A 26903-nucleotide genomic window follows, 5' to 3' on the forward strand; every position below is an offset into this window, starting at 1 on the left:
TGCTTTATCTGGACTCTCTGCTGAGAGACATCTCAGACAGCAAACAGCAGTGAACAAGGAACCCGAAGAGTTTGGAACAGCAAACAGAGGCACAAGAAGCCAGAGCCAGTTCCCACGTATCAGGCAAACCCTGGTTGCCTGAGGCAGCAAAATGTTTAGTGGCTGTTTGTTGAGCAAGCGACTGCAGCCTGCGAGAAGCATTCATTTCACAGATTGCCCATAAGGCAGTGAAAACCCAGCAACTGTGACAGTGCAAGTAGTGGGGAAATGGGTTGGATCTTCATTACCAAAGAAACAGATCATGGTGTGGGTTTTCTATATGACAACTCTACGTTGTTCCACAAAGGAACTCAGTGAGAGTTCCAATGCTGCAGTTATCCTTATCCTGGCAGCTGCTGTGAATACAGAGTTTCCCAGTGGCACAAAGTCAGAAGGGAGCAAAGCTGCAAATGTAAATGATACTGCTCTCCCTCTTCTCTCAGCAGCCAACAAAGCCCCAACCAGTCTTCATTGAAGTGGCCCTCCCAGAGCCAGTAACAGTGAAGAGCTCGTTCTGTACCAGCCAAGTACATAAGAAAGTCAGAGGAGCTGTTGCAGAGCAAGCAGAGACTAGGCTGAGCAGATAACCCTGTGGGTACATGTTTTTATTTCTGCTTTAACCGGATTGCAATAGAGGAAACGTTGTAAGCACAAACTGCACCTGCTGGAAGGATGCCTCAGTGCTCTGACTCCATCTGGTTGCCAAGTAAACAGCCAGGGAGCTGAGCAGCAGCAAGGGAATGGGAGGTCATTGCCTTTCTTATTCCCACAGAATTTCATTGCGGTGCATTATGCCAAAGTTCATCTTGGTTAAGGACAACTTTTTTTTCCCTTCCCTGAACCTTGACATTCTACATAGTAGTGAAATTCATTTCCCAGTCAGCTCTAAATGAGAACTTTAGTGATTTAGTCAAGTTCTCACAGACAATCTGTTGCAAGCCTGGGAATCAAACCTGTATCTCTCTCTCCCAATTTATATTTTTTCCGACTTCTCAGACATCCCTCAGCTGCATAGTGAAGAAAAGAAATGGAAGGTAAACACATTTATTTCTAGTGGGAGATTTCTCCTGTACTCACACCTTTTCCATTCTTTTCCAAATTGATTCAGCTGGTAATGTTTCCACTGACTCCTTCTAAAGACTACTGCTAGAGCAAGAAAGCTTACTATTAGGAAAAGTTTCAAGGCTTTCAACTACGATTATCTTTTACTTAGTTTCATCTCACTGTTTCATTACAACCTGTTTACCCATCCTCATTATTTACCTGCTGATTGTTCCTATAGAGGTTAATATTAATCCAACTTTCTCTTTGTTATTTCCTCTTTTTTCTGTCTCTCACAAGCATTTCTACCCTATAGGGAATGAAACTCCTCTGGGTTTCAGGGGGCTGTAATCTGGAAAACTGCAGACCAGTGAGTGCATCTGCACACACTGTGGTGGAAACCATAACTACACATAACACTATATACAAATGGTGAATCATACATTAAATAATACCATGAGCAAGTAGAAAAACCCTGTGTTCTTCTGATTGCAAAATCAGTTCAATGATTTCACAAAAAAAAACTATGATAGAAACTTTGGCTTTAGAGCAGAATAAAATTACATGCTTGTGAGTAAGTCCTGGGTAATATGCACAAGAGCAGGGAGACTGTTACAGTGACTTAATCCTCTTATTTTGCCTCTTGGAGAAATGCTTGGACCTCAGTCAAACTTACTTAAGCTATTTCATTTACATTCAATCTACAACAGTTATGCCCAGACCAGTCACAGTAAGTTTTATATTGCTAGATCTTTCCACGCTCTTAAAGTGTGGGTGCTAAATTCTTGCCATTACTATATCTGTGTTGAAATCCTCTGTCTTATTTACCAGTCTTAAGACTGTGTAAAGAAACTGTTGACTGGTCTTCTCACACTTCATTGATTTCTGTTCATTGATACATTGTTAATGATTTCTTGGGATATCCTGGAAGAGTTTTAAAATTATTTCTGTTTTAAAAATTAAGAAGAGACACAGAGAAAATAAGGGCCGGGCTTTCAAAAGCTGTTATACACCTATTCCAATCAAAAAGCTGAGTCCTGCTCAATCCCATCCCATCTCAAGGGTGAAAACAGATAATAGGCAGGCACATTGGAGTTGCTTATTTTTCTCCATTGATAACAAAGACAGCCTAAAAAATTAGATACTTCAAGTAAGTAAGCAAAAGGGAGGTAGGATGAAGCTTAGATTTTCAAAGTCGTGTAGGAAACACATGGACAGAGAAGGTAACTCTGCCCGAATAACTAACCATGGGATCACCCTTCTATTGAGTTTATTTGGATTATCATGATTTATACATAGCAAATGCATATTTTTTATGGATATGCTGTCATTCCTTATTTAAATGCAGAAATTTAACAAGAGTTCTGTCCCCAAGAGTTTAGAATGAAATGTAAAAGAAAACCCAATTCCCCAAACTTTCTGCAGTATAAGGAAAGTGCATGTTGTAGAAGACAAAGCCTCAGAGTATGATTTGCAAAAATTAAAATGCCTTTTGAAATAATTTCCAGATTGTTCTCGCTACTGCTTATAAACAGGAAAGGTATACAATGTTAAAATAATGACTCACTTGAATTGTTTATTAGACCCTGGAAACAAAGCAGGCAAGTCCACGTGGAATGATTCACTCTGATTATTCTTTGATGTAAACTATGTTCCAAAGGGTGCCCAATGTGATCTATATATGTTTTATGGTATTCACAATGCTGCTTATTACCTGCAAAGTTCATTTTACCCAGACATTCAGAAAATATCTTGAAACAGAAGGACAAAATAGTTAAAGGATTTACCACAAATAGTCCCCAGGAAAGAGGATTCACCTATACCAGATGAATAATGTCAAGTCTTTTAGATGACGTTGCCCCCTTTGCAATGTAGCAATTATCAATTACAATTTGAATGTTAAATTTAAAATGCACTACTTTGGCACAGTGGAATCTCATTAGACATAGTGAATACAAACAAGGCATTGGGTAGGGAAAATATACTTCCCTACATCTCAGTAATCACTCTGTGAAAAATATTCTGAAAAATATAGAGGAAGCTGACAATAATATCTTTGCTACAGATCCAGCTGTCCTTCTACGTTTATTACTCTGGCACTGAAATCAATGGGAAATTTGCCAGAATAAGAAAGGAGCTAGGACTGCAGGATCTGGTCCTTATGTGTAAGCTTAATCATTTTCTTCCATCTGCTACAGATCAGAAATGTGGACTCTGAGCAAAGGCTGAAGGGGAGGAGGAACTTTCAGAGGTAATAGGCAACAGGCATATTTTTGATGGCAAAGGAAAGAACTGTGCCCTTCATTTAAATTATCTGCCTGTGATTACAAAGGTATAATAATTTTCTACCCATCCAAGAACCTTAATGATTGTACGGGGAAATTCATGAGAATGGTAGAAGTGAATCAGGAAGCTCTTGCAATTGTCAACAGTCTTCAGGAGACTGCTGCAGTCCAGAGAGTGCTCTGCAAGGATTTGTGCTGAGAAGCACTACCAGGATACATTCCAAGGCTAGTGGGCATTTTAGTGTATTGGAGTTTTGCAGCATCAAGCAGAGAAATTTAAAAAGCATTTATAAAGGGTAGAGGAGGCTGGAAGCCACAATTAAAAAAAGAATAAAAATCACTCCCTGATTGGTATGAAAGTATGCAGAGTCCATTCAGAAAAAAGCAGATGAAGAAACATTAATACAGACTCCAGAATTACAAGCTGAGATGAATCAGAGCATTTCTGGCCTGCAGACAGTGCTGTTATTAAGAATTATTGTTCATGCAAGGAGCCAAAAAATGTGCTCAGCTCTGTATGAGCTGCAAATAAAGACAATCCCTGCTGGAGAATTTTTATGTCTAGGATTCTGTCCTAAGTACTGTTCTTCACAGCTCACTGTGTCTGTGCAAAGGCTGGTTAACTCTCATAGGACACAGAAGTCTGTCTGCATCAAGACTGTCAACACAGGACATGTGACAGACATGTTAAAACATAGATTCTGATGGGATACCCAATGCCCGAGGATTCTCTCTGTTAAAGCATGAGTAAAAGGCACTGCTGGAAGGTCACTTTAGCCTTAAATGGCCAAATTGCTTCCTGGAAGATCTTCTCGCTTCCTGCTGGCTACAGAAGCTCCTGAGCATGAATACACACTCAACATCAGTGCTGCTGTGCCTGACAGTAGAAGAGATGGATTTTCCTTCTATGGCCTTATGGTGAGGTTAATACAGTATTTTTGACTGGAAATCTTGGATAAGCATGACAGATACCCCAGAAAAATCCTGTGACAAAAAGGATCATCCAGTGACAGTGAAAGCACAGTCATTGAAAACACTGTGGGATACCCTTGGTCTGTGCACAGTTCCCAGGCAGAGCAGAGAGACTTCAACCTTCAGGGAAATCTTGGAAGAATAACAGAGCAATAATAAAATGCAGGGCTTTGTTTTTAGTTCACATGGGGCCCCAGTAGGAAAGTTGAAAACCTGCTGAAAGAGCGTCTTATGAAGCATTATTAATAAGTTATGCATTGAGTCACTGATTACAGCAGCTCCTGAGAAGAATTCTTAAAATAAAAATGCGGTCGTTATTATGTCTTTGCTCATGCTTCATGCATCCTACTTTTTAGATTTTTTGGTTTTAACATATTCTATTTAGATTACTTAAATGCAGAACTTAGTTCTTTGTTTTATAAATGGATTAAAATATTGTACACGAATAGGTATATATATAGCTGAAGTTGACTGAGACATAATTCATTGACACAGAAAGAATTTGTTTTCTGTACCTCCTACAGTCAGCTTATTTATAACTAGTATTTGTGTACCTAGGTTATGTGAGCATGGTGCTCTGCCAAAAAAATTAGTATTCAGCCTTTTCAATCCCTCATATATAAGCTGCTCTTGAGAGTGAAAACTCCCACTTTTAGAAAAAAATTACATAAATCCAGTGGCTTGCATTACCATCTGCTCAATCATCTTTTCTGGATTGTAAAGTGGAAAATGTCGGATTTATAGAAACCACATGCAAAGATTCATATTTAATTCTGCCAAGTTTTGCTGTCACAGCAGCCTTAAAGCAGATATGCAAGCCACACAGAACTCAGTCACTCTCCTGGTGTTTCTGACAAGGATGTATAATCAGGAAAGTGCATCTTTTATTATAACATCTCCTGATAACTTAAAGTGATTAAAGTAATCTTCTATTTCCCGGTGGGTCAGTCCTGCTGAGATGGATTGTCTCACCTTCACAGAGACCTGGCATAAGTCCTGTTTAAAATACAAGGGACACAGGCAAGTTTAGAATATACAGGTCAAATTTCTGCAGTAATTTGGAAATTTGGTCCAAAAACTGCTCCAGATGTTCCTATTCAGTATTCTATTTACTATTTCTGCATCAAAGTAATTGAAACAATGAATATTTATCTTGGATAAGAGCAAATATCATGTTAGTTTTGTATTGCAATGAGTTCAGGATACAGTATAAGAGTCCAGAGCAAAGAACAAAGGAAAAACATTGTACAGAAAGAAAAAATAAACATCCAGCCTTGTCCCATAAGGCAGAATTGTCTCCTTTTATTATTTTTAGCAGTGCATCAACTTAGAGAAGAATCATACTGTAGTACAGTATTAAGAAAATTCCTATTCAGAAGAGCTTCAAATATGCATTTAAAAAGACACATAAAGAAGTGGCATGCAATCACTCAATAAGAAGCAGATGCAAGATCACTACTGTTTTTTTCTGAAGGCCAGATCCGGTACTGGCAACACCTTTTCTAGCATAGTAGGAAGAAATCTTAAACATAATTTTATTATTAAAAGACCTCTGTTTGGGGCCCAATGTGGCTGATGGTAGTTATTCCTTGTGAATATTCATGTTGGTTTTAGGAATACTTTCACACAAGGAGAGGAGGGGCAGAAGTCTTGTAGGATGTTCTCTACTGCACTTATTTCAAAGGGAGGCTTCAAGTCCGGCTCTGAAATGATTGTTATTATATTCAGATGTTGTCAGAAATCACACAACATTTCCTCATCAGCTATGTTGGAAACAGCAGAATAGTAATCTGTACCTGAATTAAAAACTATATGTGTTTTAAAAACAAAGCAAAAAATCGGATCATTGAACAGACTTGATTTCCAGTATTCAGGATAGACAGTTTATATCTTCTTGTGCTATAATACTGCAATTTTTGTGTCTCTGAACCTCACTCTCACTTTGCATTCACGTTTCACTGAAGCCACAGAAATGTTTGTTATGAATCAGATCAATGGTCATTGTTATTCACTCTTGTGCAATAACAGGAATCCATGTTAGATGTTCCAGAGGAAGGTGTCAGCTTTTCTGAACATGGGATTAATTTTGCACGCTTTATATCACAACGCTTGAGGGTCAAAATCTTTTATAAATATTTATCCTAGTTTGTGCAAATAAGATTGACATTCTTCTTTCCATAGCTGTGCAAAGAGTGAGTGAAAATTCTCTTTGGAGAGATAAATTATACCTTGCTTTCATGGCTGTGATTTTGTGGAAGACTGATTTTTTTCTGCATTTTGGCAGGGAAACCAGTTCCCTTGACTTCAGCAGACCTCACATTCTGCTGCCATTTAAGCATGATAATCCATATCCTCATTTGCAATATCTGTCCTACCTTTGTATTCCTATTACTTATCATCAGCCTGACTAAAAGCTCAAACCAAGATTTAGACCTCAGTCTACTTTTAGTATCACTCCATTCTCACTTTTATTCATACAATGCGATAGCACTAGACTACGAAGATCATGCTGGTGGACCTGACTAAGGTTGGATATCCAGTCAATATGTTATTCCTGTTAATTGCATAGCTAAGCCAGTTACAAATGAGAAGAGTGTTTGGTCTGAACCTTTTAGAATTACTAAAGCAAAAAAAAAGGAAGAGGGCATAGCAATGATTTGCCTATTTCATGGTTATGTAACTCTTTCTTCTTCAGTTTTTTGTATGGTAAGTCTTTATGTTACAATTATCCATGGGGTATGTTCACATGATGTGGAATATTTTAACAAAACAGGTAGATTCTACATTTTTCAGCTGTTATTAAGTGCCAAATTTACTCTCTCTCGGAGTTATGTTTCAGTCATAATATTGAAACAGGGAACTTCTTGCCTTTCCAGAGGAAGTTTTTACACATATGATCTAAGAGTTTTAGATAGAAGTATTAAGGGGTCTGTCAGGACTTTTAAAATGGAAAAACAAGAATAGTAGGATGTTAACTTCTAACAGATGGATCCTGTGCCATAGTGACATAGGGTGATCTTACCACTCATCAACATTAAATTCAGATTTTTAAATAAGGGAACAAAGTTGATCATGGGTTCAACAAGGTTTTTTACTTAGTATTGAGGAAGACATTCAGTGCAGGTAGCTTGGTGTGCAGCTTCAGTGTGAGCTGCAGGTTGAGCTCTGGAGGGTGGGAGCCCCTGCCAAGGGGCCATGAACTGCCACCCTTTGCATAACAAAGGGCCTGGGGACCTGTGGCCCTGCCAGGGGATTGGACACTTGGAGGCACAGCAAGAGCTTAGAATTCCAGGTTGTGACTTGCCCAGACTGTGAGGGTATAAAAGCCCAGGGTTTCCTTTGTTCAGGGTCCCTGTTTGGATGCACAGCTTGAGAAATTATTTTAAGGATCCAGGTGTCTGAGACTCTGCTGTGGCAAACCTGGGGTCGAATCTGTAAGAAGTGTGAGGTGCAGCTGTGAAGGGGCCTCGGTCCCAGCTCAGGTGGTGTGAGAGTAATCCCAGAGTGGCTCCTGGATGGTCAGACAGTGAAGTTTCTTTAACATTAGTTTTGGCAGCACCCCTTGAAATGTACCCGGATACTGCTTGATATTTTTGAGAATATTCAGAACATCAGAACAACATGTCACGCTGCCTGCCCTGTAGCTGGAAAACTTACCTTTTTTATGTTTGAAAAAAGATTTCAAAAGCTCTAAGAAGGTTATATACTGGAATCACAAAAATAGAAATCTACTTTTTTGACAAAGTAAAACATAGTGTAAACAAAAATGAAAGGAGGGATTCTTATACCGCTAGTGTGTCTAGATCTGCTCTTTCTGGTATCAATCCATTCTTATTATTTAATATAAATAGGGTTAAAATAAACATGGAGTCCTCAAGGATTTACAAGCTAAATTAGATTTATGTGGAGATAGGAAAACAAATACAAACAAAGAAAAAGCAGACAACCTCTAAAATTGCTTCTAATGATTAAAAGCAGACACATAAATACTTCTGGTAGGAAATGTTAGGATGAGTATAGCTCATGTGGCACTGAAAGTGAGGAAGAGAAATGTGTACTGAAGACTAAGCTTTAGTATGACCAAGCAGCATACAAAAGTGACAGTGCTGTAAAAATAGTGAATGAATTAATGAAAGACAACTTGCTAGCATTTAGAATTTTAGAAATGAAAAGGAAAAAAATAATAATTCTGGCTCCTAGTTTACTTATACAATTGAAACATGCAGTTTCAATTCTGGGAATCAGAAATAAAGTTTTCATGGCAGCATGACTGGAGAATAGGTTATTGTAGGCAACTTGAGGTCAGTCTCTGTTGTAACATCTCCTGCAATCTGTTGCAAAGCTCAGTCCCACAGTGTCCCTATGTTCGAAAATGGAATACTTTTAAACATATTTTAACTTTTTAAAGGCTATATATGTAAAAAGGGTCTTCTATTGGTTTTGACACTTAAAAGACTAATGCACACCAAAACAGCTGACTGCACTACTGCAAACACATTCAAAGTCAGATTGGATGAGGCTCTGAGCAACCTGATCTATTTGAAGATAGAGCAGGGGGCTTGGGCTAGATCACCTTTATAACAACGTTATAAAACTGCATCTTCTCGAGTATTGATGTGCAGTGCTGTTGCACCTCTTCAGAAAATATTACCTCTGTGGTGCAATTGGAGATGGTACTATGGCATTAATCAGTCATCAACATGTCACTTAACAGTATCAGTACTGGTGAAGAATTTACTGTCGTGTCAAAGGCTGAGAGCTGGGACTCAGAATTGCCAGTCAAGTCTGTGCATTCAGAGTGATGCTATTTTTTTCTACTAAAGCAAGTCCAAACTTGCCAGGGATTTAGTCTGTTGACGTGATACTACTAAGAACTGAAACATTTTCAGCTTAAGTTGATCAACTTTTTCCAGAACAGGGTGCCATGTGTCGGTTTCTGAAATTTGATAGGAGGCAATAATTACCCTTTTGCTTAGATTGTCTACTTAAGATTGCCTACTCTTTCTTAACACAGCTTTTTATTACTGGTATCACATTATAGGTTTGAACTATTCTTTTATCTGTAGGATTTTCTGAATGTGTGAAACATTTTGAATCTGATTCAAAATGACTGGATTACTTTGTTGAGTTCCAAATCTTGTCTTGACATATAAGGCTGAAACAGATAAAATTTCAGAGCTTTGTTCAGCTGCAAATGATTCAGCTTCCCATTTTCAACTAGTTCTAAACTATTAAGATCTGTGTATAGAATGTGATTACTCTGTTTCTGATACAGTATATAGAATTTGTACCAGTTGTTACTGTAGTTAGATAATTCTTATGAGATTGAACTAATTCAATCATTTTCCACACTTTCACACAAAACCCATGTACCCTTGAATAACTTCAAAACACATCCACTAACCTAAACACATTGCTGTATGCAGGAGATGCAAGGATGCCACATAGAGCTTTGCAAAAGGACAGGATAAAGAATGAAGAAATTTTTTTAAATTATGTTTACTACTCACCCCACTCCTAGAACCAAACATTTTCTCTTTGAAGAGGATTAAAACATTTTTTTTCTATCTTAAGCAGCAAGACCTCATGGTTTCTCTAGTGTGTGCTTAAAATAAGGCTAGTTGCCATACCACAATATTCTAGATATATTCTGCATCACTCTTTTAAATAGGGTTAAGAAAGAGGGAGACCACGCAGGGTTTAACTTTCACAATTGTTGGCTTCTAAGAACTTCTTAACAGAGATCATATACAAAGATCACATACTTGCTAAATCTACCAAAGATGAGTAGGTTTAAATCTATAGACACCTACAAAACTTCTTTCTCATGCATCTGAAAATCAGGTCCTAGCAATCTGAGTAAGGCTTGCAGCTGAAATTAATACTAATAAAATTACATCTTTAACTATGGAACAGAAATAACCAAGTGATTCAGAAAGTGTAAGGAATAGAAGCAAATTCAAGGTAAGCACAATATTTTTAAAAGCAAGGAACAAACAGAAATAATGCTAGGAGAACACTCTAGTGCAGCATATCACAAAAAGACCTCCAGCTAAAGCAGAGATCATCATCACAAATAATCATCTCTGCATGTGCTCTCAGGTATTGGATTCAAACTAAAAGCCTAATGTAATTTTTGAATGCATAAATAATAATATCTAGAATTTAATAATTGACCTTTCCTCTGCACACAGAGCTTCTAAGAATTTTACCAGAATATTGTACCCAGTACTAGTGTGGAAAAACTCTGGAAATCATAAAATCTTCAGGAAGTTTTCAAAGAGAGTCACAATTTTATTTTTTTTTTTTTTTAGAGGAGGAGGTCTGTCATCTCAGCTACTTGAAGAAAAGGCTGAGAGAAGGGAAAACTTGATCATTTGCATATAGGGTGATCAGATGCGGCAGAATTATCCAAAAGCAAGGGACTATTCTGCAGAGAAATCAATAACAGGAACTTTAGAGCCGGAAATTGAGGTTAGACAGATTCAACCTAGCAATCTCACAGTTCAAAGGGTGAAGACAGCCCTGGACCCACCCTCCACAGGAAGTGGTGACTCCCCAGACTGGCGAGAAGATTTGTCTGTAGCTGCATCCCAGAAACTGCTTCTAACACATGAGTAGGATTTGAGTTTAGGCCGCTGACCTGATTTAGGCTTTAATTCTGATTTTCTGCATCCTGTAGGCCAGGGTCTATCCCCTAGACTAGGAACTATAACAGGATCAGTCTCTCCTGCTCTTTCAGCAATGAAGCTCAGATGTCCAATTTAAGAGGACATTCTTAATGTAACATAAATCATTCATAGCATGGAGCAGAAAGGTTTTACTTTATTTGGTTCTTACTGGCTAGCCCTTTGTTTGGCTAGCTTAGCCTGCTTCTGAGGAGGCATTTCAGGGGTGTTTTGGGGCTGGCTTCAGTAGGTGAGAGGAATTCTGAAGCTAGAAGTTATATAGTGAACTCTACAGCTGTGAAGATCTAGCCCACATTCTCTAGTTATCATCCAAATATATGAATAAGACTACTTAACACAAAGATCAAGGAAAAAAGTTATTCCTTTTGTATCTCTTCTACCAGTACTTCATAGCAACTGTTCTATTTTACTTTGTAAGTGTGTGCAGCACCTAACACAGTAAGGCAATAGTCTCAGCTGGAAACAATCTAACAACCTTTTTAATATATATATATATACACACATATCTTTTTGATGACAGGCAAATGTATCTTGAAAATATGGTTTCTTCAATGGAATATGAAAAATGTTGGTACTTAAAACTGTATTGCAATATGTAGCATGCATATTGATTTTGACAATCATAACACTGGTTCACTGTAGGTATGACAAAGTGATTTTCATATTACCTTTGTTAAATGTGATGCACGCACACACTAACTTTTATTTGACCGTGAAATTACATTGATTTCCAGAATAAGATGGATGTAGTCTTTGTAATCACAAATGGCCATGGTAAGCTTAGTTTTACTTTTCTTCACTTATGGGAAAGCTTATTTTCATATACACATTAATCACATTAGGTATGTGATAATACAGCCTCCAGTGTTAATATGAATTCTGGAAAATTTGTGAGAAACAACATGCCAAACTGAATTTAAAGCAAAGGATAGCTCTAAGGAAAAGAATTAGCCCTTCCCCCCCAACACACACACCCCAAAACAAAACCAATCCACACCTCACATTCTTGACAGGGTATCACCACAGTGAGATTTATCAGTGGGTATTCAGAGCTGATCTGTTACCAGCTACCAGCTGATCTCACACCAATCCTGTTTATCTGCATGAGACATCTGAAAGCACTGCTGTGTCCTATGGCAAATTCTGTGCTGTGTTACCTATAGGAGCTTCCAGCGGGGCTTAGTGCAAAGGCCTCTCCCCAGGACTGTCTCACCCTGCCCTTTGATATGGTATGATACCAAACACCTAAGAATGGAACAAAACAACACTGCTGCCCATTCCCTTCTGAAAGTCACTGTCCGGTTCAAGCCCAGGCTTACACCTACATTTTACTAGCATAATTACATCTCTTAGTTGTAAGAGATCTCCTGCTACCTTCCCAGTTTGAATTTAGTGGATATAATCTACAGCATATGGAAATGAAAGGAATAAATATACTGCAGTAACTAATCTGAGTCCATGCTAGTGATACTGCAGCCCTACCTATTTGCTGGCAAGATTATCAGTGGACAATCTGGGGATATAGAAACAATGCTTGTTTACAGATACATTCAAGTAAGTTGAATTCATAAGACTAGGTAGTCTTTCTGTTGCTTTTGTTTCTCACATTTATTCTTTCTATTCTCCCATTAAATTATTATCTTCCTTTCATGCTTTCTTTTGAATAAAGATAAGTGGAGTTAAAAGGAAACCACAATAACGTGTGCAATGTGGGAAAAATCATATGACCAAATAACTCAACCACAGTTCTCATGAAAGAAAGAAAAACTAGTTAGATAATGATAAATCAGCCCTACAAAGATAGGAAAATACTTCTTGAATCCTCTAATTTCCTGCTAACACATTATGACTCATTATATTATCACTTTTTGCCACTGTAAGGATTTGTAAGGTAAAATGTTGTTGAAAAAGTGTGTGATACACACTATACAGTATTTAAGATGACACGCTGCATCCAAGGAAAGCTTAAAAGGCACAGTTTAGCTACAGCTGATATGATGCTGCCCTGAAAGAGGCTAAAATAGGCTTTTTACTCACAGCTAGTTCTTTTGTAAAAGCAAATGCAGTTTTTCCATCAATATTTGCTGATGCATTTGGCATTAGCTTGTGAAGTTATGAGTAAATCCCAGCTCTCAGAACAACAGCATTCATATAGCACAATAAAAGTCTGGAAGACTTGATAGAGAGAAACAGAAATATGTGTTAGCCATTTACTGATCTGAAAGAGCAGGAACAGAAGTAACGGTGATATCATGGCTGGGCTTCGCGAACGAAGATTTGGGAAGGGCTCTACCCACGTTTGTCACAAGTCCGCTGGTGGCTAAAAAGGCCAATACGAGACAGACATATCCGATTGCAAAAGGCACAGCAGAAAGACTCCTTAGGTGGTAAATTCTGCAAGGCACAATTCTGCGTTGCCTTTTCTCCTCAAGAGTGATCCTGCGTGCTTTCTCAAAGGAAGCAGCAACATTATAGATAGTGCGTCTCCAGACCTCCCAATTGGAGGCCAGAGTAGACCAATTATGTTGATCAATATGACTGAGGCTGAGATGTTGTCTCAGGGAGTCCTTGTATCTTCTCTTTGGTGCTCCTCTCTTGCAGCAGCCGGTGGCAAGTTCACCATAGAGCAAGATCTTAGGGAGGCGGAGGTCCTTCATCCTTGAGACGTGTCCTGCCCATCGCAGCTGTGTTCTCAGCAACATGGCCTCAATACTTGTGACTGCTGCTTGTTCTAGAACAGTCGTATTAGTTACATAATCTGACCAGTGGATGTTTAGGATTTTATGGAGACAGCGTTGATGGAAGCGTTCTAGGAGACACAGGTGGTGGCGGTAGATGACCTGTGATTCAGATCCATATAAGAGAGTAGCCAGCACAATGGCTCTGTAAACACTGATCTCTGTACTTTTCTTCAAGTGTTTATTTCACCAAACTCTTTTATGAAGCTTTCCAAAGGCCTTTGCTAGCCTGTTGTCTATCTCCCCGTCAATCTTACCATCTGAGGAGATGAGGCTGCCTAGGTAATTAAACTACTGGACTGATTTGAGCACTGATTCACCAATGGTGATATGGGGATGATGGAAGACTTCCTGAGGTGCAGGTTGATACAGAACTTCTGTTTTCTTTGAACTGACTTCCAGCCCAAAGAGCTCAGCAGCCTCTGCAAAGCAGGATTTTAAACGCTTCAGAGCTGCTTCTGTGTGAGCGACAAGGCCGGCGTCATCAGCATAAAGCAGCTCCCGGACAAGATGATTTAAGGTCTTGGTGTGGGCCTTCAGTCGCCTTAGGTTGAAAAGGCTTCCATCAGTAAGGTATCGAATGTAGATAACCGTCCTTGTCCTCGAGGTCTGCTGTGGCCCTTTGGAGCATCATGCTGAAAAAGACTGTGAATAGGGTTGGTGAGAGAACGCAGAAAAAATACAACATCCTGCAATGGGCTGGTACTATATGATCAATGATTATGGATGAAGCACAAAAGTGCTTTGAACATTCATAATATTGTTTTACTGCTATTTCTTCAAAGACTCTCCAAATAATCTCCTGTATAGAGCACTGTCTAGCACTTATTGATAAGGCTTCATGTATTCATTGCTTCCCAGTACAAGCATTTAGCTAGTAACATAAAGTAGAGGTCTAATCACCCCAGGTTTCTGCAGTGTCAGAAGACATGGTCATTTCCAGACCCTGATTCAAACTGCAAATAGGATCATTGCTCTCTGGAAGTAGAACTCTCTGCTCTCTTCCTCTTCATTGATTATGGGACTGAACAGACAAATTAAAATTAAGCAACATGATTCAAGTTCTGAACTCTATAAGTCAAGGCTCATCAGCTTCTCCTGCATCAGTGCAGCAGTAGTAAACGCAAAAGTCAGTCCAGGAAGAACTCCCTAGGTGAAATCATTTTATTGCTAGTATCTGATATTGAAATATATTAATATTTGCTGCTACCGAGGAATGCTATCAGCCTGAGAAATTACAAATAGAATGACACAAGGAGCAACGTAACAGTGAAACATTATGATTGCCTTTTTTCAGTGATATGGTTTGAAGCTGGCTCCCTGCCAAGTCTCCAAACCTTACCACAAGAAGTTGTGTTCCCCCCCCCCCCCAAACCGCAGGGAGAAGAGGGAAAGAAAAAAACAACCAAGAAAACCGAAACGAGAGAGAGACAGCTAAAGCAATATATATAAATATAATATAAATATATTTACACTTATGTTACAGTTATATACAATTTCACAAGGGAAAGGGAAGGGGGAAGGGAAAAGGAACAAAACCAAAATAAAATATATGTATATCCCGATTAGTAGCCCAATACCTAGCAACTAAAAGAGTTAGCAAAGAAATATCTCATTACTCTCCTTGGGACAACTGAGAGTTGCTCTGTAACGATCGCCGGTAACCTCCGCCTCCCAAGGTCGGCAAGGCCTAACCAGGCCTCGCTCCCCAACACGGCAGACCCAACAGCAGGGAACCTGCACCTCCAAGCCGCTGGAAGGAAAGAGAGCAGAGGCCTTCCCTCCTTTCTTCTTATAGCCCGGCTTATGTAAAAATCATAGGGAATACTGGGTAAATCTGAGCCCTTCCTTGGTTACAAACTGGTCACCAAGGAAGGCCTAGACCAAACTACCACATCCAGAAACTAAATAATATTAAAACCTGGTGGCTCTGGCACATTTTCTTTTAAAGAAATTCATAATAGATACGTCAGTTAATTTTTCAGCTAACCCTTGTAAATTAACCAGTTTTGACCCTAAAAACCTATGCAAAAGCTATATGCGAGATGTATACAGCAACTTCCATAATTTTTGTTCTTTTTCATCCATTAAACATTGCTTCTTCAGAGCACATATGAGTTTCCTTTTTCATATTGATCTATTGAGTCCTGTAGGACAGAGTAGTCAGAGGTTGCTGGAGTTACTATAGTACCTGCCTGTCTTCATTTTGGTAAGATGGAGCAATATGAGTAGATAAAGTGAATCCCTTCTCACCTTAACTGCAACAACATACAGTTCACACAAAATAAGTCAAGCCTTATTTTAAGAGACACTAGAAAGCTATGGAACACCATGTTTAAAAGTATCTTTAAGGAAGGTTTCGCTGTAGTTAAAAATTATCATGGAACCAATGAAAACAACATATATGATTCAGTAAGGAATGACCATTCCCCTTCAATAAGCCAGACTTAAAGATTTATTCCATAATGACAGGATTAATGAATTGCTGCTCATGTAGTTTTTTTTGTCTTGCCTAACTCCCCATAGACCTACCATAAAGCATTGTGTCAACAAGCTCAAACATTTGGAAAACAACCTTAAGAAATCAATGAAGCAGAATTAAGGGGCGATTTGGAAGACAGTTAAAAATATTTTTTCTTTATAATGCATGCTCCCTGCTTGAGAAGTGATTTAATCACAACAGCTGTGGGTCAGATTTGTCCTCTGGTTCCCCACCTGGTAAATCTACCAAGGGCTCTTTCCAAAAGCACAGAAGCCACTTTATAGGCCACAATGCAAAGATTAACTTATTTGGTCATTGCCCTTCCAGCCAGACAGGTATAGTAGGTCCTGCAGACCAAATATAAAAGTAAAGTAAGCACTGAAACTTCAAGCACTGTATTAGCTAACTTTTAGGCATCTGTCTGGTGGGACCTCTTATTCTGACTTAGGAACCTGTGTCTGCACAACCTTTGGGGGAAATTAGATGTTCCAAAATGCAAGCCATCAAACCCAAAAGGCTTGTTGTGGATGTGAACCTTTAAGTCTAGCTATCTGCTTGATAGAGAGTTGTCTTGAGTTCACAGTTCTTGTCTGCAACATTACTTGCCTTACACTAACTCAATTATGTGTATATTAGGACCTAAAAAATCCCTATCCCATTCTGCATTGTCTCCAGGCTATGCTTTTTTCATTCTGTGCAGAAACTCCTGATCAACCCTCAGCTGGAGGTCAATGGTCGTTTGTAGGCTTTAATCTTTCCTTCTCTCAAAGAAAATAATAAAATCACAGAATGGCTTGGGTTGGAAGGGACATTAAAGATCATCTGACGTGGTCTTCCACTAGACTGAGTTACTAAGAGCCCCATCCAACCTGGCCTTGAACACTTCCAGGAATGGGGCATCCATAAGTTCTCTGGGGAACCTGTTCCAGGTGATGAGCCTCATCACCCTCACAATAAAGAATTTCTTCCTAGTATCGAGTCAAAACCTACCTTCTTCCAGCTTAAAGCAATTTTCTCTTGTCCTATCACTGCACTTCCTTGTAGAAAGTCCCTCTCCAACTTTCTTGTAGCCCCTTTAGGTACTGGAAGGTGGTATAAGGTTCCCCAGATCCTTCTCTTAGCCAGGTTAACAAGTCCAACTCTCTCAGCCTGTCTTCATAGCGAAGGTGCTCCAGGTCTGTGATAATCTTCATGGCCTCCTCTGGACTCTCTTCAACAGGTTTACATCCTTCTTATGTTGGAAGCCCCAGAGCTGGACACTATACTCCAACTGGAGTCTCACGATAACAGAATAGAGGGGCAAGAAACACCTCTCTTGACCTGCTGCCCACACTGCTTTTGATGCAGCCCAAGGTACAGTTGGACTTCTGGGCCACAAATGCACATATCCAGGTTAAACTGAGCTTCTCATCAGCCCAAGTTTTTCCCCTCAGGTCTGCTCTCCATCTATTCTGCACCCATCTTGTGTTTGTGCTTGGGATTGCATCAACCCAGGTGCAGAACCTTCCACTTGGCCTTTTTGAACAGGCTCACCTCTCAAGCCTCTAAAGGTCCCTCTGAGCATGCCTTCCCTCCATCATGTCAACCACACTACACAGTTTTGGCAAACTTGCTGAGGGTGTACTTGATCCAACTATCCATGTCACTGAAAAAGATGCTAAACAGCACTTGTCCCAGTACTGACCCCTGAGGAATACCACTCATATTGCTCTCCACTTGGGCATCAACTTGTTGACTGCATTGTCAACTGGCATGTCATTTTTAACCGTTCCATTTGTGCACTAATTATTTTAAATAGCTAAATAAAAATACAGCCTGAGATGCTGAAGAGCTGTAATGACAATTGTGTTTTTTTCTGGCCACACTGGTGAGCATGGTGATATTTTTCCTCTATCAGTCTTTGTATGTACACTGGCAAGGTAGAAATGAGTCATGGACTCCCCTGTTGTAAGAAGTGGACCACAAAGTTACTGTAACATGTGAGCTGAAAAAATACTATCACTTGTGGCGATCAAGGCCTCTACTTACATGCCTAATTGAAACAAGCTCTCATGTCCTGTGTACCCTGTGCAGAGGAAACAGGCAGTTAGTTGAAGGTCAGCTCTCTCATATAACTGTCTCAGTAAAAAGAAGATAAAATCACAGTCGAGCTGCTAGTTATTTAAGATAGGAAACTATGAGGGCTATTGTAGCCTGTGTTTAGGTCATCAGAGGAAGTACTCAAGGAGCACATTTAGTACCTGAAGGGCAAAATATTAACCCTGTCCTTTCCTAATTCAATTAACAGAAGAGAAGCCTCTTTGCCTTTGTTTGCTTACAGTTTCTGGTTTCATTTTAGGCAGAAGACACTCTTCATCCTGAAAGACAGTCTGATGCTGTACTTTATCATTTTGCTGTGGATACAGTTAATGTCTAGTATGTCCATTGTAATGTAAAGCAACATTATTAGCATAGATAGGTAAATAGGGTTCTACTCATTAATTTATAGCGTAAGGGATTATACAGATTTAGGGAACGTCATAAAACAATAAAAAATGACTTTATGCTAACTTGGGTCTGTTATGCACTCTCAGTAAATGCTGTCAGGATGGGAAGGAAGTAGCTATGGATGCCAAGAAGATTCTACAAAGTTGAGACAGACTGCAGGGTCTGTCATGGTGAGCTGGGATGGGAGAAGGATAAACTATGTCTTCTCTGAGTGTCTATTCCTTCCTCTGACTACTAGGCATTACTGCATAGAACAGACGTAAAAAAAATCTTAAATTGTCATTACAAATGTGATCAGCGTGCCCGAGGCTAGAACCTCTTGCCTCTCTGCAAATAGTCTCTCAAAAAAAGCCAGATTGGCTATGAGTATATTATCACTATATGTGATTAGTCATCACAAAGTATAAAAAATCCTACTGGATTATGTTGTCCTTCCACAGAAAAGGATAAAAAGTGCCAAACACAGGTGATTAACTCTGCATGGGCAGGGACATGATCCTGAAATCAGTTACTGCATGACAACAGGGAGATTGGAATAACAGTAAGAGCACAGGAGCAAAAAAAAGAAGGATTACTTTTATTTTGATGTCTGTTGCCTTCACAAGGTGACACAGGAACGGGAACAGCCATAGGTGAAAAAACAGAAACTCAGTAACTAAAGCAGCAATAAAAATATAGAGATGTGGGAATAAAGGGGTCTCACCCAAATTCCCCGTCTCAGGGGTCTCAGTGACAGTCAAGCCCTTTCAAACCTGGCATTGTTTGGCTGATCAGAGACCACCTTTCCACACTTTGATTTCAGGTCATGGAGCAGTTCTCTTATTCCAAGCACTTATAAAATGTGAGTTTGGAGATTTTTGTGTGTGCTGGGTTGTTGTTTCAAGCACTCTAGGTCAAGTTGTAAACTGAAAACTGAACTTTCTACTTTTACTAAGCATCCAGCAGTAGAACAGAATAACTGCAAAAAAACCCAAGCCGTAACTCACCTCGCAGAGTCTGTCTCAGTCTCTTTCCATCTCTAAAACAATTGATACTGTTCTGAAAGTTTTCATTCATGTTCTGAATCTTCAGCCACTCTTCCTGGGAACTTTTTTTTCCACCATTAAAGTAATCAAATGCTGGAACAGGTGACTAAAGAAGGTTTATGTTCCCCATTTATAGTGATATTCCAAACTTGATTGAATATGACCATGAGAAATTTGAAGCAAGCTTCAAACTTCTAGTATCCTGTTTAAGCAGGATACTAGAAGTTTAAGCAAGATACTAGTTTAAGCAGAATACTAGACCAGATGACCTCCAGAGGTCTCTTTTGGCCTAAATTATTCTATGAATCTGTGTGACTGGATGAGATGGGTTATGTGAGTTGAGCATCAGGAAAACTAAAAGAATAATAATGTCTCCTGAGTCTGGCAACACTGTATTTATAAATTGATCTTCACAGAGGATAATTCACCTGATTGAATACTTCCTGCATCAGACATGAAGGATTTTGTATTATTTTAGAACATTGAGGAGTACACTTCATGTTTGCCATTTAATTCTGAAATTTCATGGGACATTCAGTATCAGACAAGAGAAAAAATCTAGATATTTTTTTCTGAAACTGAGAAAGCAATATGAGTATATGCCATATGTCACAGTGAAATAGAAGAGATTTGAGTCATAAGTAGTTTTCTATAACTTTTTCCTCTAAACAATAGAAGAATATCCTCGGGAAGTTGTGCAATGAGAATACAGTTCTTGGTTTCAAAATAATAGTGGGCTAATTAGTAAAAAAAAGTGTTCCTACCTCTAATTAACATAGTTCTAAACCCTATCCATGCTAGAAATAGCAAAACAAGCATACAACAGACTTATCTCAGTGGCATTACATCAGACATAATAAGTTTACCTAGATTAAATGACTGATAAATGTCAGGATGATGTATGACATTACTGATGCAATAAAAAATATTCTAGTCACTATAAATAAGATATTTTTCACAAAGCCTTTATTGACTGTTTATGCTCGGGACTATCAAAGGAAGGACCTTTTATCTGGTGTGAAAATCAAATCAAAATATTTCCAAGTAAGTTTTCTATTCCTTATGAGTCTGATTGTAGTTATTTAGAACTGGTTTTTTTAAGTATACCAAGATTCTTTTTATGTTTGGACTGTGACGATTCACATTTGATAGAGTTATAATGAAATTACCGCACTCAGCTTGACTGCTGGCGCAGTAAATACTGCTCTGAAGGGGAAAGTTAGAACATCATGGCAAAGTTTGTAAGCCATCAATGATCTCAGAGGAAGGGCGTTTCTTCCAGTTGTTAACTTAAACAAAAACAACTGAAGACTATACACTGGTCCTGAAAGGGAACAAAAGACACCGAGTTTCACAAAGTACACTCTAAATATCTTAGCTTAGAATATCTTTTTTTGTGAACCAGCTAACTCCATTGTCAGTGGTGGTCTACTGTGGAGAAGTAGACTTGCCCCAACAATCTAAAGTTATAGTAGATCTGAGACTTGATCAAATGCAAAGCTGATACAGACATATTTGTCTCCAGCTGACTCTGTCTGCCCCTCTACAGTCCCAAACCATCAACTGATCCCTCTTCCTTGCCCCCATGGAGCCCTGCAGAAAAAGAGAAAAAAACGCAAAAGCCAATAGTTGAAGTAGAAACCAAAAGGCATAAGTTCAAATTATGTTTTGTGGCAGGCTTCCTATGTGATTACAGACTAGTCAGTCTCACAGAGCTTTAGGAGGGATAAATACAGCTTCTTTGCAACCTTTAATATATTCTACAGAAATGGAAACTAAATTAGTATCTGAGATCTTTCTCCTGCCATGCTTCACGGTGATGGAGAGACATGAGGAAAACGTGATCTTTCCTTCCCTTTGATCACAGATAACTCATTTCTCTCTTCATTCTTCTCTATCTTTCCTCCTTACCCTGTAAGAAGCTCTGGACAACCACTGCAGGTTTCTGACAATCTTGTGAGCAGAAGTGCAAGATGGTGCACTACCTAATAATACAGACAGTGTCAAGACTCCGTCTCCCTCATTGCTCCTTTCAGAAAGAGGTTTTACACTGAAAATTTTCTTTATTTGCAGATTTAGGCAGGACAATCTGGGCCAAGATTCTTGCTTCAAGTAATTATGAAGGGCATAAAAATATGTTCATCTAGGCAGCTCATGTTTCTTTCATAAGAGTGTCTTTCAGGATTTTATCTGTCTTGGAAAAGGGCAGTTTTTTAACTGATTAAAGGGAATAAAAAATGTATCACATTCTACAAAAAAATTGTCGGTCTATTAACCAGCACTTTGACATTTCTGGTTTTGTGATCCAACAGCCAGGAAAGGAGGACTGTCAAAAAATAATAAGGAAAACCCCACCCTATTTTTATACTTGGTCCTTGCTTCAAGCATTTGTTGAGAAACATAATTGGTGATTGCTAGTATGAATGTCCAGTTCAAAAAAAAGCCTTGTTCTCAAGGGACTTGTTTGTTTAAGATCAATTCTCTTTAAGAAATCTTAAAAGGAACATCCACACTGAAGTGGGCAAGTAAGATATCATCCAAAAATCCACCTCAAACCACTGAGGTCCATACGGTCATCAGCTGTATATTAGTGTTCTCTTTATAAATAAAAGTGTTCAGTGGGTTTTTCCTGAATCTTGCACAGGTTCTTGTGTCTGTAAAGACAGAATAGAAGGGCTGAAGAGCAAGACAATGCCAAGGACATGACCAGATTAAGTGTTAAAAGCCCAGACAGAAGGCAAAAAATAGGAGCATCAGCTTTTCTTTGTCATCTTCTTCTTTTTTTTTTTTATAAATCTTAGAATGGTCTGAAGTGTTTACTTTATTTAGTCCTTGGAAATCGATGTTTCCTTTGAAAATGACATAAGTGATCAAGAGAGCAGCAGCATGAAGACATAGGTAACACTGCAGTGGAATGTGGCCTATGTGTGCAGAAACTTCTCGCTGAGATAGTGGCTTTTATTTCCAAAGCTGCTTTCTGCACAACTAAAAGAATAAGCTGTGTTGTTCTAGAAAAAGATAAATAGTAAGCTACAGAATAGCAATTTATTCTGAATATTTTATCTCTTGATTTCTTTAGTTGGTTGTTAGCATCTCATGCATCCTTCCATTATTATGTGCCAAACAATAGAAAATTAAAGCCAAAAATGTTATTTATTTTTCTTTGATGTAGTTGAATAAATTAAGGTTTTGAAACATGCCCTAAAGATGCTATTAATATGGATTTTTAAATGTAGCTTGTAATAAAACAGCAGTAAGTGTTTTTCGATTAGAATAATCTGACAGAAGTATTTACATTGGTCACTGGCCTTTTTAATCTGTGATTTAGAGTACTAAAGAGATTAAGTTTTAATTCCTGTTAAAAGAACAGTTCCTGTTGTAGCAGTTTCTATCAAGAGAACACACAACTTAGAGTTTAAAGACTTCAGTTTCAAGTTTTGGAAATTACGATTTATTTTTTTTTTACTACTTTGTTAGTGATCTAATGGACCTTCTCTGAGTGGGAGTTTGGACTTGATGGCCTCAAAGGGACTCATACCAGTGGTAAATTACTATTGGACCAACGATAGCGACCTTATGCACAGAGATTCTGGTGCATATGTAAGCATTAACTGCCAGTGAAACAGAGTTATGTCTACTTACTTTCATTTACACCTAAATTTAGGTTCTAGAAGTGGATATTGATAATGAAAGTGTTCTCTCTGTATTGCGTGCCTTTGTAAAATGCATGTTTAAATGTGCATATAAATACTCATACAATTGTGCTCAATGTGTGTGTGTCTATATAGAAAGATATAAACATATATTAAAGGCTAAAAATTACACTGCCACTAAAGAAGGCATTTAAGTTGGAAAGTGATGCAAATCTGGGTTGAGTTAAAACTTAAATATGTGCAAATGTAAAAGTAAAGAGATCACTTTTGACAAGGAGAAAATAACATCAGCAGTTGGCTTGAAGTCTGTCTCCTTTAAATCAGAACTGGACACTGTAAACCAGCAGAATTAACATAATATTTCTTCTATGTGTACATAACCACATCCAATGATGTCTATAAAATCTTATGAAGAGCTCATGATTAATTGTTTTGGGATTTTAGGAAAACATCAAATCATCATTTCAGTTAGAATAAAGTTATTTCAAGTTCTCAGCTAACTCACACAGCCTCCTCCAGGCCCTAAAAGAAAAAAGACTCTTATCTTGGTGCAAAGTCATAACCCCTTAAATTCTCTATTCAGAACAACTGCATGTTGCTCAAGCTAGATGCTTTTGCCCAGGGAGCTTACTTTCTCAGTTTCTGTGTCTTCTTTCAAGGCAGCAGTAGATTTGCAAATCAAAACCAGAAGAGGTATCTGCTGAGTAAGGATTTGTTTCCAACTGATAAACCAGTTCAGCTGAGTTAGCATCAAATTCATCACACTAGAGGTAAAGACAGAGCACTGAATGAAGGGAAATCAATATCTTTTTGCATTAGATGAAAGAAAGAGGTATTGTCCTGATGACAAGTTTTGATATTTTGTCCTGATCACAAGTTTAGATAAAGTATTTCTACTTCAGTTTAACTGCTGCTTATTGCTAGAGACAATACCCAGCCCACTCCATGAACACTCAGAGGCAGTTTGTACTTATGTTTGCATATAGCTCATTAAGAAGAACCACATGGCACATCTGCTGTGCTTGATATCAAATCACAAAAAACTTGATGAGTGTAATGAGTAACAAGAAAAAAGAATTAGGAGTTCTTCAAATTGTCATAGACACATATGCCAAACATTAGAATACATTGCCATGCAGTGTAAAAAAAGACTTGTTCAGTTTATATCTGAATGAAAGAGCTTTATAGCCTTTTTATTCTTTTAATGGAGTTTTGTATGTTTATGTGAAGAGATGAAAGATGAGGGAAGCTGGAGAAGAGGAGTAGAATGCCAAATAGACCACCAGATTAAGGACTGGAAGCATAGCCATAAGAAAAACCAGGAGACAGATATGGATATGCTTTCTCTGATACTGCTGGAGGAACTTGAAGCTGTGAGCAAATAAACTGTCTGATGTTGGATTCTTGATATAAGGGAAATGGAATTTTGTATGTCTTTTGCAAATAAACTGGAGAGCATCTATCACCAGTTGCTCAGCCTAACTGCAATTGGCCCTGCACCAAATTTTGAATAATCACTTGGGTCAGCAACAATTCATATCAAAATGTTAAAACATAAAAGCCTAACTCTATGCTCTCAGAAGTGTTAGAACATTGTTTATGTAGGTTTCTACATTGTTTCTGGCCTCCCATTTACAATTTTTGTTTTGTTTTGTTTTAAATACTGCTTTTTGCATTCATCAAATTATACCTCAAAATATGAAAAACAAATTTGACAACTGGCCAAGACAGAAGAACTTCATTGAAGTTTTGTGGAATTACTATAATGACTACTATCAACTGCTGTTATTAACTAGCATACTGAATTTCCCCTTCAAATACTGATTATTAAGAGATAAAATGTTCACAACAGCTTAGAATGAATGGGAGATATTTGTTCCAACTATAAACTATCTTTTTTTTTCTCTCTCCATGAAACTGTATATGATTAATTTACCTTAACTCTCTTGTAAGCAAGCCTTTTCATTCCACCTGCTAAGTGATTACATCAGCAACAACTAGAGCCAAAGTCAGCCACACCAAGAGGGAAAGAGAGTGGTGATGTTCACAGCAAAACCAGCTGTACATGATTTGACCTTGGCAGGATTTGTTTTTACCAGTGTAACTCCTGCCATGTGAAGTATGAGTCCAGTCTAAGCAGTTAGTGATGGGAGTGATCTTCTGAAGTGCATTCAAATACATAAAATGGGAACCACTGCAGAAGATGATGCTGCTCTAACAAAAATGAAAAAAGGGCTCACACAGAGCAACTTTCAGCAGACAGGTCCAATTCTTGAGGAAATAGATAAAGAATATTTTAAGGTAACTCATGGCAAAGGACCCTTCACCACAGTAGTAGCACTGACAAAGGGGCACAGAATGATTTCTGAAGTATCCATATTGGCTGTAGCTTTCCTACCACCTTTGGACCTGAGGAGGACACTTGTGAGTTTGGTGGGCGATTAGTTGAGTTTCCTTAACTTGTCTGGATCTGGAGAGCCAAAAAGACATCAGAGATCTCCAAGAGCATTTGAAGAATGTGCCGTCCACCCTAATCAAGAATTGTAGAGCCAAGAATTTTGCTCTACCTAACACATACATTTGCTTCCTGCAGGTGAGACCTCCTAGTCAGTCAAAAAGATGCATACCCCACTTTGATTTTGTTGCTGTGTATTCCATATCAATTTTCCTTTGCTGAGCGTGTAGTAGTTGAGGGCAAAAAATGTAATGAACTGTCCTATACCTTTTCTCAAGAGATAAGGACACCAAAAGACCTTGTTAGAATGTCTTTACCAAATCACAACTGAAAACCCAAATACACCAAGCCGTTAATTGTTCAGAAATAATTATTTATTTTTACAAAAATATTACTATAACTGTGGGTTTTTCTTAATTACAAAAATTGCAACTGAGGTTTAAAATAACTAAATGCAGTTTTATATTCCAGGAGGTTTTTTTGTTAGACCATTAACCCTATGAATGGGAAATATATTAAGAACTATTTATCCCTTTTCCAATTTTTTTCTTTTATGAAGTTTCAAAATTTCTCCCATGTGGGAGTGAGGATGGGAAAATGGACAGACTGTGCTCTGCTCCTTACGTTATAAAATTTTGATAAAAATTAAACTTTTTCTTTTCAAGTCAAACTGTCTCTTTTAATTTATTAATTTTCTGTAAAACTTTCTTGATAAAAATATACAATTTATGAATGTTGAATTTACAGTACTAGCTTTAATGAGAAACAAATGAAAAAAGATATCTCTGAAAGAGTTCACAATGAACATTTATTTATATTAAATTCTGGGATTGGATTTGGGACAGTGGTAAAATGAAGTCATATGTGAATTGTATTCCTATATATATATGGATTTATGGTAACGGAAATCCATGTTTGAGTCATTTAGAGAAAATGCATGGCAAACAGCAGACCTCTTCTGTGTTTCATTTATACAGAAATATAGAAAGTGATATAACACTAGTGAAGTTTCTTTTACTAAAGGAGTGTTAAGCTGC

At 38.2% G+C, this 26903-nt stretch overlaps 2 long non-coding RNA genes across 2 annotated transcripts in view; one reads left to right on the forward strand and one right to left on the reverse strand.

Moving 5' to 3' along the window:
- Positions 1–865: 865 nt before the first annotated feature.
- On the forward strand, positions 866–5622 carry LOC135412120 (uncharacterized). Its single transcript, XR_010429506.1, has 2 exons — positions 866–1073; positions 3279–5622. It is a non-coding gene; the product is annotated as an uncharacterized LOC135412120 (long non-coding RNA).
- Positions 5623–13797: 8175 nt separating this feature from the next.
- LOC135412121 (uncharacterized) overlaps positions 13798–26903 on the reverse strand; it is a 47967-nt gene continuing 34861 nt past the window's right edge. The window contains exon 3 of the long non-coding RNA XR_010429507.1: positions 13798–14399. This is a non-coding gene — a long non-coding RNA (uncharacterized LOC135412121). The remainder of the gene's footprint in view (positions 14400–26903) is intronic.

The sequence above is a fragment of the Pseudopipra pipra genome, chromosome 3, assembly GCF_036250125.1.
Source record: "Pseudopipra pipra isolate bDixPip1 chromosome 3, bDixPip1.hap1, whole genome shotgun sequence".
NCBI classification, from domain to species: Eukaryota; Metazoa; Chordata; class Aves; order Passeriformes; family Pipridae; genus Pseudopipra; species Pseudopipra pipra.